Here is an 11408-nt window from a genome sequence, read left to right as displayed (position 1 = left end):
GCTGTTTGCTCTGAGCAGGCATGAGCTGGGAGAACCAACAGTCAGGGAACAGTTCTGAGAGTCCTCTCTATAGACATGGCCATGGAAGGAGGGACAGCCCAGGTCTGCAGGCAAAGGTTTTGTGTGGTCTCAATCCTTCCTGAGACAAGAGTCCAGGTGAAGGACCCCTGCCTTTCCCAAGGCACCAGGCCCTGGCAGTCTCATAGAGGAGGGGAAGGGGCTGGGCTGGGGGTGGTGGAGGGGTTACTACAGTCAGGCAGAGGGAGGCTGACCTTGAGCGCTGCTGCTCCTAGAATGACCTCTGATTACATGGCCCAGGAAGGCAGTGAGGACCGCTGGGCAGCTTCCTGTCTGGAGACCAAGGCCTTGCAGTCCAGAGGCTTGGAGCAGAGGGGCAGGGCCAGTGGGAGTGGGTGGAAGTGGAGGCGCTGCTGTGGGTGACAAGCCTGGAGGGGACTTTGGCGGAAGGACAGAGGGTACTGGAAAGGTTGCGGGGGGGGGGGGGGGTGGCCAGGCTGAGGCAGTGGTCAAGGTGAGAGACGGAAGGTGGGGGAAGGAAGAAGAAGGGGAGAGGGGGCTTTGTGGCGGGGTGGAGGTGAGAAGGAAGGGGGAGGTTAGGGGGACAGTGGAGGTGTGTGTGTGTGTGTCGGGCGGGGGGGGGGGGGGGTCCGGGGAGATGACCAGGACAGCAGGGCCCCTTCTGCTCCTTAGACTATGGCTGTTTTCCGATCCTCCTTCCCTTCTCCCCAGCAGAAACGCGGCCTCGGCCTTTCTGGCCTTTTCTGGCCCCATTGCTCATCCACACGCCTCCTCCTCCGACGCGCTTGTCAGGCAGCCGCTGGGGAGGACGCGGCGGGAGCCTCAAATGCCACCTACTCCCGGCCTCTCTCCCAGTTGATGCTTCTATTTTAGGCACCACGTTATTTCCTGCTGTGATTTTTTCAGCCTTCTAATTCGGGCTCTGAGGTAAGCCGTGACATCCGCTCTGGCTCCCCGCAGCCTCCCCCTCCCGTCCCCTGAAAGCTGTGCCTCCTCGACCCCTCTCTGCTGCACCCCAGCAGCTTCACGGACTCACTCAGCCACGCCCAACCCAAAAAACAGGCCTTTAAGGAGGAGGGACATTCCCCCTGTTCTGGGTGAGAGAGGCCAGCTAGAATATACTTCTAGGCAAGGATCTGGGGGAAAAAAATGACAAGGAACCAGGATAAATGACACCACTGTGTTCCAGATCCACCAGGGGGACTGCAGGGGCTTCCATTTCAGTGGTTTTCAACTTTGCCAGAGAGACAAGTCCCCTTTGAGAATCTAATGAAAGTTATGCACCCTCTTTCCAAAAAATGTCCTTAGGCAACCCCCACCCCCACCCCTCCACTACACACACACACACACACACACACACACACACACACACACACACACACACACACTTCAGTTCTGCCTCTAAGGACAGGGCTATACATGAGACCCTAGGTGTCCCAAGACCCCAGATTAAAAGCTCCAGCACAGAGGTCCTGAGTACTCATCTCCTCCCAACCATGCTCACCACTCCCTTCTGCTGTTCCCCTCCCCTATGGTAGGCCTCCTTATATTTAATCAGTGCATCTGTATGTTTAAGGATTTCACTCCCAAATGGGCAAAGGGAGGCTGGATTGTAAAGTGCTTATTGGGGGTTGGGGGCATGCTCTGGGTCTACATTCTGATTCCTCACCTGGACCTGCCTGACCCTATTATCACCTCAAACTCAACATGTCTAGAAATAAATTCGTCATCATTTCCCACCCAGCTTTTCCTCCCAGCTCCCCTTCTCTGTTTGGGGCATGACCTCCTCCTGGTCACACAGGCACAAAGGATCCACCAGCTTTGACTGTTCTCTTTCCCTCTCCTCCATGCATGCATCCGATACTGTCCATCCCTGCTGGTGTCTCTCTGGCGTCCACCTCTTTCCTCCCTCTCTGTCTCCAATCACCTAACCCTGGCTCTTGGCTCTGATAGCTGAAACAGCTTCCTGGCTAGTTGTTCTGCCCACAGTGTCTCCATTCTTTAAAATAAGTCAACTTCTGAGTCAGGATCCACCTCCACTAGAACTTCCCTGACCATCTGAACTACTCTAGCACATCTTTCCTGTTCCACTCACTTTACCAGTACATATTATCTTGCCAGGTGCTTTATCTCCTTTTACTGTTTATTTCTATATATATATATATTTTTTTTTTGGGGGGGGGGGTTGTGCTGAGTCTCAGTTGTGGCACACAGGATCTTTGATCTTCATTGTAGTGTGCAAAACCTTTAGTTACAGCATGCAAACTCCTTTGCAGCATATGGGACCTAGATCCTCAACCAGAGATCGAACCTGGGCCCCCTGCATTGGGAGGCACAGAGTCTTAGCCACTGGACCCTGAAGGAAGTCCCTCCTATTGCTGTTGAGCTTTTTACCTTCTTCACCTAAATGAGAAGCTCTTGGAGCTCTTTCTAGCCCCTGATCTGAGCTTACCTGGGACCAGCTCCATGCCTGGCACTGCACCCTGGCATGTAACACAAGTGTTTCTGATTCCTCATTGTCTCCCCTATTTTTCAGTCTGGCCACTCCAGCCCTCTTTTATTTATTTATTTATTTATTTATTTTAATTAACTAAGGAGTGCCTTCCACCAGAAAGCAGAGAACCCAAATCCCAATGCCTAGAGGGACCAGCAGGTCATGAAATGTCAGCTTACCCAGGTGTGAGCTGACAGGGTACGGAGGAATGTAGATCCCATGACCCCACTCCAGAGGGCTTGCTGCAGCTCAGCCCCCCTTCATCACCATTGGGCTCAGTGTGGCTAGATTGTACAGCTTTTCCAAAGAAACACCAAATTTGGATTTTTACAGGAAGCTTCCCAACTTTTAACACACTGTGCAGGACAAAAAAAGGACACAGCTACAAGATAAATTCAGCCTGCAGGTAACCCTAGACATAAAGGTTTCCTGCCTTGTAATTATTTTTGATGTGTCAGAAAGCACTTTGGATGCAAGGTTCCTAGTTAATAGTTATGTCAATAATAAACTGTGTGACCTTGGGTAAGTTATAGTCCTCTCTGGGCCTCAGTTTCCTCATCTGAACAATAAAAAAAATCCTATTAAATGATCCCTAAAACCTTTCAACATGGTTATTCTCTGGTTCTGTGGCTTATACCAAACAGTAATTTTAGGATTTCCCTAAAGAGGGAAATCCTGTTTAATTGAATCGTCTGGTAAATGAGATTTACCCTAAATACACAATGAACATAGATAACCACATTTCAAAGAACTAGAACACAATAAGTCATTGGTTAGCTAAAATTCTCCAGGGTTAACTGGAAAATCCCCTTTTAATCAAGCTTATTGTTAAAAGACTTTCTAAAATACCGGAGTTCGGCTTCCTGCCTTTCTAAGCACGGGAGATGCAGCCGTGCTGGGCAGGCGAGGCGAACTGTTGAGTCAATGTCTGGATGGCCCTGCCACCTGGGCCGCAGGGGCAGCAGCAGAGCTGAGGGAGGTCCTCTCAGGACACTGCAGCCAGGGGACTGCTGGGGGTCAAGGACCAGCTGGCTGGGGCCAGATCGCTGCACTGGGACCTCATCAGCCTCTTTGCAGGACTCCAGGGCTTAACATCCACGTGGAAAGTGGGAATTACCTCACTCCTAAGCTGGGAATTCATTGAAAACTGGCACTGGCGGGATGTGTGTTGAGGCTGAAAGTCATGACATGACCCCAAGCTCCTTCCCTCTAAAAAGAGTAAGAGTGTGAAGCCCAACGGATCTTAGTCAGAATCCACACTCTTCCACTCCTAGATGTGTAACTTTAGGCAAACACCTCCTCCCTTCTGATCTCAGTTTCTTCAACTATAAATTGAAGATTACAGTACTCTTAAGAAGAATGGTTACGAGCACTAAAATATTGTGTCTGCTAAATGGCTGGTGTGGTGTTTGGGAGTTAGTGCTAGATAAGGGGAAATTCTTATTCCATTAGGAAGTAAAAGCTTTTATTGCTTAAAATCCAGTCTGATTTTGCAGGTCGTTTTTTTCCTTTTCTTTTTTTTAAAATTAATTTTTATAAGAATATAGTTGCTTTGTAATGCTGTGTTACTTTCTGCTGTAGAGCAAAGTGAATCAACCGTACGTCCACATCCACCCCCTCGCTTCTGGACTTCCTTCCCGTTCCAGTCACCAGAGACCATTAAGTAGAGTTCCATGCACTATACAGTAGGTTCTCATTAGTTATCTATTTTATACATAGTATTAATAGTGATCATGTATTGATCCTAAGCTCCCAATCCTCCACCCCCTCAGTTTTTTTCTTAATAGGGTTAGAAAGTCACTCTCAGTCACCTTCCATTTTCCAGGACAGACATCTCAGAAACAGTTTACAGAGTCAGATGTTGTCTCTTGCTTCCTCCTCCCTTCTATCCTATGCTATCATTCTGAAATACAGACAGGCAGCCTTAAAATCAGAGCCAGGATCTTGATTTTACAACTAATTCTTGATTCAGTCAACAATCATCAATAGGTGGAAAAGTTCGGGGCTTCCTTGGTGGCTCAGTGGGAAGAAATCCATCTGCCAATACAGGAGACATGGGTGTGATCCTTGGTCTGGGAAGATCCCACATGCCGTGGAGCAACTAAGCCCCTGTGCCACTACTGTGTTTGTGCTTTAGAGCCAGGGAGCTAGAATTACTGAGCCCACATGCCACAATACTGAAGCCCGAGCTCCCTAAAACCTGTGCTCTGCAACACAAAAAGCCACAGCAATGAGAAGCCCTCACACAGCAACTAGAGAGTAGCCACCGCTCGCCGCATCTAGAGAAAAGCCCGTTAGCAACAAAGACCCGGCACAGCCAGAATCAAATAACTAACTAACCAAATAAATAAAAAATAGATGGAAAATTTTGATGAGGGCAGAGTATTCACAGGCTTAAAGTATCTCTTCTTAAATTACTTACTAATTAAAAAGCGAAAAATAGTAACTTTACCACAGAGAAACCTAGCCAACACCTCCCGGCCCTAATGACGGCAGTTAACATCACCAGTCCCGGGACACACAGATAGCACGCTGGCTCCTGAGATGATGCGCTGAGATGCACAGTAGCACTTCTGTGAGATTCCTGCCAACAAATGCCTACCTTTAATCCAATCACTAACAAACATCAGACTAACCCAAGCAAAAGGACATTCTACAAAATGACTGAGGGATTTCCTTGGTGGTCCAGTGGTTAAGACTTTTGCCTTCTTAGGGTGTGAGTTCAATCCCTGCTCAGGGAGCTAAGATCCCATGTGCCTCAAGGCCAAAAAACAAAACATAAAAAAGAAGCAATATTGTGATAAATTCAAGAAAGAGTTTAAAAATGGTCCACATCAAAAAAGTCTTAAAATGTTTATCATAAAAAAACTAAAGAGATATAACAATTAAATAGAATTAAAATTAAAAGACAAGGTCCAAACTCAGCCCTGCCAACTGCAAGATACTTAACATCCTCTGGACATCTGTCTCTTCACTCCAAAATAGAGAATAGCAATGCCTCTCCCCTAGGGCTATCTAGAGGACTAAATAGCGTAGTCCATGTAAAAAAATCCAGCCCATGCCAAATTCTACAAGTATATGCTGCTAAGTGTCCAGAAGTGAAAAATGCAAACAGAATTCTTGCCCTCAGGTAGCTCATACTCAAGTCAAAAAGGTGAAAAAAATCAATGACTAAATGAAGGGCAGACATGCAATTACAAACTGCCATAGATTCTATGAGGGTGATGCAGTGTGGCTGGAGAGACAGGGAGAAATGGGGAAGCCCTACTACCGGGAGGGTAGGCAGTGGAAATGCCATTGAAGCTGAGCCTGGAGAAGGAGGAAGGAGGGGTTGGTGGTCTAGGGGATGGGGACAGCAGGAGCAAAGGCCCTGAGGTGGTGGGAACTAGTTACACACAAGAACTGTGACCCTGTCTCCTCAGCTGGAGCATTTATAACTCCTTGTATGTTCCTGGGGGGAAGGGGCAGCACAGCACCCAGCAGATTGGACACTCGGTTAGTGTTTGATGAATGAATGAGTGAACGGATGTCCTTTGGTTTCAATATTTGCCATGAGGTAATCTCCCCTCTCTCTGCCCTTAGCTGCATTGGGTAGTGAGAAGAAAGGAGGCTTCTTTTGAACTGGCAGCTCTGGAGTTTTCCTCTCTGTGGGCAACTTGCTTATATCACAGAGCTAGGAGGGACCCCCTCAAACTGCCAGGCTCCTACCTCTCATGGTTGAAGGAAGAAGCTGAGGCCCAGGCTTGGGACAGACTTACCGGAACCCATGGGTCTGGTTGGGGGCCCACGTCTGGTGCTTTCCCAGCGCCACAGCCTGCCTTGTTTATTTGTTCAACAGGTTTGTTCAACCATGGCACAGCCTGTTCTGACTCTGGAACATTTAAGAGATGAGCCAAAAAATCACAGAAAAATGGTTTGCTCTGGGAGTTAAGAGGCGGGGCAGCCAGGGTGGGAGATGGGGTTCCGGCCAGCTCTGGGGCAGAGTTTTGGCTTGGCCTCTGCTGTCTTTTTCCTTCCTGCCCTTGGGAACCAAAGGGACTCCTGCCTAGGAAAACTGCCAGGAAATCCTACCGAGGATTTCCTGCCTCGGTTTCTCCAGGACCATCACATGAGTAGACTCAACTGTAAGATCCCTGGTTCCCATCTCCACCCTCATCAGCTCCATCCCAAACTGCAGCTTCCCCCCACTGAGTTCAAGCCACAGCTTGATCCCCTTGACCAGCCCAGGGATGGAGCTGCTGGGCCCAGCACCTGGATCGCTCTGTGCCCTCTGCCTGCAGGGACCTCTTTCTTCCTGCTTGTGAAAGCGTGCTTATTTTTCTAAACCCAGCTGAGATGTCACTGCCTCAAAAACCTTGAACTGATTCCCCAGGTGGACTGCCAGCTACCTTTCAAGTTTTAAAAAGCCAAACCAGGATAAACAGGATAGCAAAAATGCTGAATTTCTTTGCTTTTGTGTGACTAGATACTCGGTGTCATAATGTTATCTTGTGTTGATCAGAAGCACTTATTTGCAGTTACATAAATGTTTGATTACAAAAAACTTGGAAATAAACACCTTACAAATGCAGTTTGTTTGGCTGACAAGATAATTCATTTAAATATTAATTAAGTTCAGGATAGCAGAACAGATGGGGGTGTGTGTGTGTTAGTCACTCAGGCGTGTCTGATTCTTTTCGACCCCATGGACTATAGCCCACCAGGCTCCTCCATTGTGGAATTCTCCAGGCGAAAATACTGGAGTGAGTTGCGTTTCCCTTCTCCAAGAGGTCTTCCTGATGCAGGCATTGAACCCGGGTCTCCTACATTGCAGGCAAATTGTTAACTGTCTGAGCCACGAGAGAAGACGGTAAGGACAACAGCAGCAATCTCCATGGTAAGAAGGTGAGTCTAAGGTCCCATGTAGCCTTTGGATGCACACGGCTGTTTCATTTCCCCAAAAGGCCTGGTACACAGTAGATGCTCAGAAAGTATTCACTGGATACTGTACGTGAAGGTGCAGGGTACATGAGAATGATGACACTGGGGTCACCGAAGCCTCTGTCAACTCTAGGGGCTGCCCCTTGGAGACCAGATGAATAACCAGTCCAGGAGCTGCCCTAGCCTCAGGGACAGCTAACTGCAAATCCTTAGGGTTCACCCAAATAGCGCTGAGATTGCTCAGAACCCGAGGACAAGGCTGTGTATTCTTGAGCCCTCTGGGGAGCAGGGGCAACAGCCTGGATTCCAATGCCCATCACAGCCACCTCTGCCCCTCTACTCCAAGCAGCTCCCAAGAAGCAGAGTCTGGCCAGTTTATGGGAGGTGCTGTTCTCCTTCGCTTCCAGCATTAGCTCAGACCTTAAAAATCGCAGCCTGGCGCCTGCTCTTCTCATGACAAGGAAAACAGGAGATGTCAGAAGCCTCCTTAGGTATCTGGGAGAGAACAGCTCCTTCTGCTCCCTCCCTTCCTTGTATGAGGTCATTGAATCAGGATGACAAAGCAAACAGTGACGTGTTGGGACTTGTTCCCTGATTGATTCCAGGATTTCTCCAGCCCCTCCTTCCTCCTCCTCCTCAGAATGGCAGGCCCAGGTGTGAACAACAAGCAGAACTGGACTCGGTCCTTGGGATCTGGGAAGCGGATGCTAGTTGAGGGGCCCCCTCTGTGGTGGTAAAGAGGAGGTCCCAGGGAGAGCTGGGTGGAAGCGGGAATCGTGATACAGCACCACTGGACACTTTTCCAGACTTCACTGTGCTCTCATTTGTTCTCATTTGAGTTAAGGAGGGCAATAATTCTTCTCTGACTTTACGGATGAGAAAACCAAGACTTGTTTAAGGTCAGCAACTTAGGGCTTCATGGCTTAAGGGTCACAGAGCCAAATGTGAAATAATTTTGTGATTACAGTATCTTCCCACCTCATCAAAGTCCCTTTTTTCAAAATGTATTTATTTATTTGGCTGCGCCAGGTCTTAGTTGCAGCATGTGGGATCTTCAGTCTTCATTGCAGCAGGCAGAATCTTTTAGCTGCGGCATATGGGATCTTAGTTGTAGTCTGGATTCCCTGACCGGGGATCAAACCTGGACCCCCTGCACTGGGAGCGCAGTCTTAGCTACTGGACCACCAGGTAGTCCCACCACAGTTCCTTGAACTTCACTCATTGGTATACCTGTTTCATTCCACCACACTGTTACTTAATGTCCTTCTTTAAATAAACTCACCTTAAAAGTTGACCTCATTCTATGCAACATTACATACGTGTGTGTATGTATAAGTAATAATGCATGTATTTATATTCACAACTGCTAAAATTAAACATGTTCATTCTCCTCCCCCAAAGTCAACTTTCATAATGCCAGCGATGCTGGTGCACACTTCGAGAAACTGTCCAACTGTCCTCCGCCCTCCCTGCATTACTAATGATGGATTGTCACAGGCTGGCAGCCAAGTGGCTGCCCTTGTTGAAATGTTCAGCCAGTAGGATCACTCAGGGCCACCACTGTCGTTGTTAGGGCTGTGCCTCCAAATCACAGAATTACTAAAACAGAGGGGATAAGAGAGGTCATGGAATCCAACTCATAAGGGACAGAGTCTTATACAGCACACCCATTCACAGTCCTAAAGGTTAAGGGAGCAGCATGCAGAGACAAAAAGACAAATGAGCTGTAGTCTTTGCTCGAGAAACTCACAAACCTTACAAACACAAACAACTGAAAACTAGAAGGAATGAGCAAAGAATCTGGAATTATGGTTCCACCATGAACTTGGCATGCCTTTGAGCAAGTCGCTTCATTTTCTGAGCCTCAGTTTCCTTAGACAAAAGGTGATAATATCTCCTCTTTTTACCTCTAAGACTGATAGCAGCAGCAGCAGCAAGCTCCTCCATAGAATATTTGCATTAAGACTGGAGGATGACTTTCTCCAGGTGAAACGAAGCACCAGAAACAACAGGCTGGGAAGAGATTTGGGGAGCTTGTCAGTGTCCCTAATTTGCTGCTTCTGGGTCTTAGGCCTGGGAAGCCTCTGGTGACCTGAACCAGCTTGCTGCCCTGAAGTCTTTCAGAATCCTGATTGTGAAAGAGTTCAGGATCTTCTTTCTTCTGCTTAGAAACGTTTGTCTTCTGGCATCCAACTCCTGTATAGTGATGGAGCTTTACTGCCCTCTTGTGGTCACTCCCTGACATAGCTGCATTGACTTTTGAAGGGCTGTGCGTGACAGCCAGAGGAAACCAGAGCCAACCCTCCAGATCAAGATTTTCCAGGGCCAGCAGAGGACTTAGAGCCCAAATTAAAGCCAGCTGTTGTAACCCAGAGCTCTTTGATGGGAAGGGGTAGTTCTGCCTGATTTTGCCCCAAGTAGGACAGGAATCCAGGCCTCTGCCTGCGTTAACGCTGCTAAAATGGTAGGTGCTGAGATTATCCAGCTTGTCTGGAAAAGTTCTGGAAACAAAGAGTTCTAAGGCCCCTTCTCTGCCTGGAAAACCCAATGGTAGGAAGGGCCAGGCCTTGAACTTGCCCTCCACCCCTCAGTCATGTAAAGCAAGTTAGCTGAGCACCTATTTTGTGAACTGGTAAGTTCCATGAGGTGCAGGTGGGGTACAAAATAAGATAGTTCCTGTCCTCAACTTGTAACACTTACAAACGTAAACGAAAACTAGAAGGAGTGAGCAAAGAATGCCCAAGCACACACATAATTAACAGCTGTCAGGCCATCCAAGCAAGAGCCATCACAGAAGCAGAAATAAAGTGCTGCAGGGCTGCTGGGGAAAGGGGGCTTTAGTGACAACCAGGATGATCAAGGTTTCCTGAAGACAGTTAGACTCAGGCTGAACTTCTGAAAAATGAGTAGGACTTTACCCAGTGGACACAAGCCAGGAGGACCACGCATGCCGCATGCCCAGTTGCTTCAGTCATGTCCAATTCTTTGTGACCTCATGGACTGTAGCCCACCAGGCTCCTCTGTCCATGGGATTCTCCAGGCAAGAATACTGGAGTGGGTTGCCATGGCCTCCTCCAAGGGATCTTTCCGACCCAGGGATGGAACCCCAGTCTCTAGCGTCCCCTGCACTGGCAGGCGGGTTCTTTACCACTAGCGCCACCTGGAAAGCCCAAGAGGACCACATTTTGGGGAGCTGATTATGTATCAAGATTGGCTAAAGTTTTTATAGACAGCTCAGTTATTTAATCTCCACAACAATACTCTGAGGTAGCTCATATTTTCTCTATTTAATAAACAAGGAAACTGAGGCTAAAGGCCATGTACAGCAGGCTTGATGGACAATATGGGAAGAAGTAAAAGGAAAAGTTCTGTTCAGGGCAAATCTATGGTTACTACAGGTGGTTGGGTGGCAGAAAGGGAAGGGACAAGAGCATATGGGAATGAGTTATGATAAAAAAAAAATTACAGGAACCCTATGATACAGATTCTAAAGCCTCAAATGAATTTGGATAATGGAGAGGCTTTTGAGGTTTCAGAGACAAGGATTCTGCTCAGTGATGTACTGCCCAAGAAGTTCTTTGGGGTTTTTCTCTCTTTAGGAGAGCTCAGAGGTGTGGACAAGAGCTGGATGAGGCACAGACTAAAGGAAGGGAAATCTGGGAGGAATCATAAGGGAAGTGAAGCTTGGGTCAGGGCAGTGGGCGATACAGAGGAATGAATCCTAAAAGCCCTACATGGAGAAATTTTTAAGATTGACTTGGGAAAAAAAAAAAAAAGATTGACCTGGGGTCCATCTTTTTTTAATGCTAAAAGGGAAAAAAAGAAGGTACTTTAAATGGCTGAGCAAAACAAAATCATAGTATTTGGTTTCAGACAAAGACCTCAAGAGATATATGTTTCATGTTATACTACCTCCTACTACAAACATTGAGACACAATGGTTATAGAATCCTTT

General features: G+C 47.6%; 1 long non-coding RNA gene across 1 annotated transcript; it reads left to right on the top strand.

Moving 5' to 3' along the window:
* Nucleotides 1–413: 413 nt before the first annotated feature.
* LOC122703292 lies at nt 414–6458 on the top strand. Its single transcript, XR_006343435.1, has 3 exons — nt 414–476; nt 754–966; nt 6372–6458. It is a non-coding gene; the product is annotated as an uncharacterized LOC122703292 (long non-coding RNA).
* The last annotated feature ends 4950 nt before the right edge of the window (nt 6459–11408 follow it).

This window comes from Cervus elaphus, chromosome 11, assembly GCF_910594005.1.
Source record: "Cervus elaphus chromosome 11, mCerEla1.1, whole genome shotgun sequence".
Classification (NCBI taxonomy): Eukaryota; Metazoa; Chordata; class Mammalia; order Artiodactyla; family Cervidae; genus Cervus; species Cervus elaphus.
This window is presented reverse-complemented; position numbering and strand designations above follow the sequence as displayed.